The following is a 4,811-nucleotide window of genomic DNA, read 5'->3' on the forward strand; positions in this document are numbered from 1 at the left end:
TAAGAGCCATACCTTCAGGGAGGAGGAAATGAAATATTTCATGCAAAGATAATAGCATGTATTAGCCCTCATCAGCCAGGAGCTCTCCAAACATTGTCAAATTATAAATCACAACACAAGCATTAGCTGTTATAGTTAGGAATCTGTATAAATGGTCCTTTGGTGACAGTAAAGAAATAATAGAAGAAAGATCATCATTACAGCACACCCTAAGAAGGAGGGGGTGGTGTTTTAGAAGCAGACTTTAAAATTAAGCTGCCAGTTAAACGATCTTCTCAAACCCTTTAGATGCACAGCTACATCCTCATATCATAGGTCAGGCCATCCGCGGGCCTGTTTCCTCCCTGCCCTACAAGCCAGATATCAGTCACTTGAAGGCAGAGGCAGGGCTACACTTGTCTCTTTTCCAAAATCACGGGATCTGAATGATATATCAACTTCGCTCAGACATAGTTACCAATTCTCCAAAATGAGGAACCAGTCAAATTCGAAGCCAACATAGAACTAAAGGAAAGCATTGCTCAGATTGAAATCTCTGCTAAAAAAAAGCTCTGTTGCCTCTTGTCCTGGATTTGCAGGGATTGAACATGGCCAGTGTCCCAGTCCATTCCAACCACTACAATCAAAAATGCCACAGCCTGGGGCGCTTATAAACAACAGAAGTTTATTTCCCACCACTCTGGAGGCTGGGAATCTGAGATCAGGGTGCCCGCGTGGGGGGTCCTGGGGAAGGTCTTCTTCCCGGTTGCAGACTGCTGACTTCTTGCTTGTTCCTCACATGAAGACACAGGAGAGCTCTCTGGGTCTCTTTTATAAGGGCACCAATCCAGTTCGTGAGGGCTCCACCCTCTTGCCCTAATCACATCCCAAAGGCCCCGGCTACAAATGCCATTACATTAGGGGTTAGAGTTTGAACATATGCATGAGGGGGGTGCACACAAACATTCAGACCATAGCAATCAGTGAAAAAAAAAGAGTTGTATGTTACTTGCATTTTATCTTGTTCTTTACCATGTACTTTGTGTAAAATGTTAGAAGAGCATCTGACATGATGTAAGTCCTCAGTAAACATTAAGCTATAGTGTTATTAATGTTCATACTGAGTATCACTATACACGCTGCTGAATTCATGGTAAAAAAAATCGGAATGTCACTACTGATCATAGCTAAGATATTAAGATCTATCGGGCACTTACCTTGTACCAGTCACAGACATCCTCTTGCTTAATCTGTAAAATCACTGTTACGCAGATGAGGAAACTGAGGCACAGAGACTGACATGAGAGAGCAGGCCGGGCGGATTTATGAGGAAAACGGTATTTCAGGCAGAAGAAACAGCAAGTGCAAAGGTCCTGAGGCAGGAATGCACTTGTATTCTGAGGCTAGCAAGGAGGCAGAGTGGCTGGAGGGGCGTGATCTGGGGGAGAGAATTGAAGGAGATGAGCTCAGAATGATCATTGGGGTATGACAATGAAAAGTTCTGCAGGCAATTATAAGCCTTCAGCTTACATCTTGAGTAGACAGAAATGAATTTCAAGCCATGAGTGCTCCCTTTTCTGTGAACAGTCCAAACACGGCTCATTTTTTAGAAATCGAGGTAGACTCAAACTCACACAGCATACAATTCACTATTTTAAAGCAAACAATTCTGTGGCAGTTAGTACATTCACCGTGCTGTTCAACCACCACCCCTAAGTAGTTCCGGAACACTTTCAGATCCTAAAATAAAACCCCAAACCCACGGAAGAGTTATTCCCCCTTCCCCCCACCCCTCCACCAGCCCCTGGCAACCACCCATCCGTTTTTATGGATTTAGTGTCTATTCTGGATATCTCATAGAGGAGGAATCACACAACGCGGGACCGTTTGTGCCTGGCTTCTCTCGCTAAGCATGTTTTCCGGCTTCCTCCACGATGTAGGCTGTATCATTCCTTTCTGTGGCTGCATGGTGTGCACCATTCCACATTTGGCTAATCCAGACATCCACCGATGAACATTCAGGTGGTTTCCACCTCTAGGGCTGTCATGAGTAGCGCCGCTCTGAACATTCACGTACACTTGTCTGAGCATCTATCTTCTATGCTGTGGGCTGTGCACCCGGGAGTGAAACCACTGGGTCTTATGGGAATTCTGTGTTGAACTTCCGGAGGTACCACCATGCTGCTTTCCACGGCAGGTGCACCATGTTATGTTGTTACCAGCAAGGCACTAGGATTCCAATTTCTCCACGACCTCAACAACACTTGTTATTTTCGTTATTAAAATTATAGCCATCCAGGGGCGCCTGGGTGGCTCAGTCGGTTAAGCATCCGACTTCAGCTCAGGTCACGATCTCGCGGTTCGTGAGTTCGAGCCCCGCGTCGGGCTCTGGGCTGATGGCTCAGAGCCTGGAGCCTGCTTCCGATTCTGTGTCTCCCTCTCTCTCTGTCCCTTCCCCTGCTCATGCTCTGTCTCTCTCTCTCCAAAATTAAACATTTAAAAAAATTTGTTTTAAAAAAGCTCCTTCCACAGACTCCTGGAGGGAAGTCTTCACGGAGAAGGTGCAACTCGCTGAGCCATCAGTGGTTGGAACAGTCAACCACAGTGATGTTCCTGGATAGGGCATCACTATTCTCTTATACAAATGGTACTGTCGCTTAGTCCTAAAAATGGCGGCTACCATATTCTGAGACGCTTTCACTTTTATTCTGTTCATGCCATCATTTCATCTGATGCTCCTAATACCGTTGTTCTGAAATGTGTATTGTTAGTATCCTCATTTGGCAAATAAGTCAGTGGAGCCCCAGAAAGGTGAGGCAAGGTGCCAGCTCTGAGAGGCACAGGATTCAAGCCCAGGTGGCTCACTTGAGGTCCCATCCCCGCTGCCCCGGCTCTGGGGCTCTAGACCCACCTCCGCGATGGTCTTGTGCCCACCAGATACCAACTCAATGATCTCAGCCAAGCCACCTAGCCTCCCCGATGTTCGGTTTTCTCATCGGGGACAAAAAAGAACTACCTTTCTGAGATGTTGCTGAAATTTAATCTGATTTAGCCAAAGTACCTGCTCTGTACCTGGCACAGCGTAAGCATTCAATGGCAGCTCTTATTAAAACTGAGTTGAGGGGCACCTGAGTGGCTCAGTTGGTTGAGCGTCTGACTTCAGCTCAGGTCATGATCTCACGGTTTGTGGGTTCGAGCCCCACATCGGGCTCTGTGCTGACAGCTCAGAGCCTGGAGTCTGCTTTGGATTCTGTGTCTCCCTCTCTCTATGCCCCTTCCCACTTGCGCTCTGTCTGTGTCTCTCTCTCTCTCTCTCTCTCAAAAATAAATAAACGTTAAAAAAATTAAAAAAAAACTGAGTTGAATTAGCCATTAGAGATGGAGGAGGGGAAGGCAAGGGATATACAGAAAGCATCAAGGGGTGCAATGAAAGGGGTGCTCTTGAGGAGAGATGTGTTACTGCAGCGGGAGACCCTGCCATTCACGGGAGGGGATGTCACCTTACATGGGCATCAAGCGCTTGGAGGCCATCCATCGCACCCGCTTCTAGGTGAAGGGAGGCGGCTTAGAGCCTGCATGGCTGCATATACCCAGCCCAGCCTCCACCACCTCCTACTGGAACCACGCATCACTCCCCCAACCCCCTAGCTCTTCTTACCCCATCAGAGTATACCCTGCCACCTGGGTGAAGGAAGGCATAGTCACTGTGTCCTCCTGCTCTTGAGGCTTTAAGGATCCCCCTGCCCCCACCCAGGGATAAGGAGCAACCAGCCGCCCGTGTTGTACAACAGAGGGCATCTACGGACCCTTAAGCAGTGGCGTAACCTCTTAGTCCCTCTATGTCCTCATGTCATTTTTGACATCACGTTGGCTTTATCGCCTCCCCCTCTGGACCTCTTTCCTTATGTTTATATAAAATGGAGGAACCCAAATAAAGAAACAGCACAAAGGAGGGAACATGAGCCCGTGTTTGGGGCGTGGTTACCACCACGTGGAAAATGCCAGCACGTCGTACATCTCAGCAAACGTGTGTCGAATAAATGAATGAGCCATGGAGTCTTTAGAGAAGAGAGAACACCGCAGCCGACCCGGGTTAAAAGGGGGCAGTAGGTGCTCGGGTGGAGGGATCACCTCGTGCCCAAGGTGACATAACAAATCAGGGGAAGTGAGGTAACTGGGGTCAGTCAGGGACAACTTTTGACGTCACACCGTCCTCGACTGCAAACCACAGCCGCGAAATATCACTGACCCATTGTAACCGGGCCGTTGTTGGTAGCTACTCAGTTTTGATCTTCCTTGCAACCCAGACAGGATTTCCAAGGGGCTGGGATCATGGGGCCTGTGTCCCCACCTGCCTCTGGCTTGGCTTGTTATTGTTTCTACATTGTCAGGAGCTGTTGTCCGATGGCCGGGAAGCACATATTTCACACTTGGTTGGAAGGGACAAAAGAACTTAGGGGCCAAAACAGAAGTCAGATTGTTATATTGTTCTAAATAAGAATGTGTTGAGTGGTTGCCAAAGATTCAAAAATGACAAGAATGGATGCTGTGTATTTTGCTGCTGGAGAGTAAAAATATTATTTTTGGAAGGGGTCCTGTAGACACGCCCTCCACCTCATACCAAGAGATAAAATGTTTCAGTCAATGTGCTCATGGCTTTGAGAGATGGGAGGATAGAAAGACCATCAGGCTGTGAGTGGCAGCTCATTGTGGTGGAGGCTGGTCTGGGAGCCCGGAGACCCGGGGCCAAGCCCTACCCTCAGCACGCGTGCCCAGGCCACGTGACTAAGCGCACGGTACTTCCCCACCCCTGGTGGCCGGTTCTCAGCACT

The 4,811-nt window shown here is 48.2% G+C and overlaps 1 long non-coding RNA gene across 1 annotated transcript; it reads right to left on the bottom strand.

The window, feature by feature from the left end:
- Window positions 1-676: 676 nt before the first annotated feature.
- On the bottom strand, window positions 677-4,396 carry LOC122237075. Its single transcript, XR_006215282.1, has 3 exons — window positions 4,331-4,396; window positions 1,197-1,417; window positions 677-879 (listed from the first exon to the last, which is right to left on the bottom strand). It is a non-coding gene; the product is annotated as an uncharacterized LOC122237075 (long non-coding RNA).
- Window positions 4,397-4,811: the final 415 nt, after the last annotated feature.

This window comes from Panthera tigris, chromosome A3 (genome assembly GCF_018350195.1).
Source record: "Panthera tigris isolate Pti1 chromosome A3, P.tigris_Pti1_mat1.1, whole genome shotgun sequence".
In the NCBI taxonomy this organism is placed as follows: domain Eukaryota; kingdom Metazoa; phylum Chordata; class Mammalia; order Carnivora; family Felidae; genus Panthera; species Panthera tigris.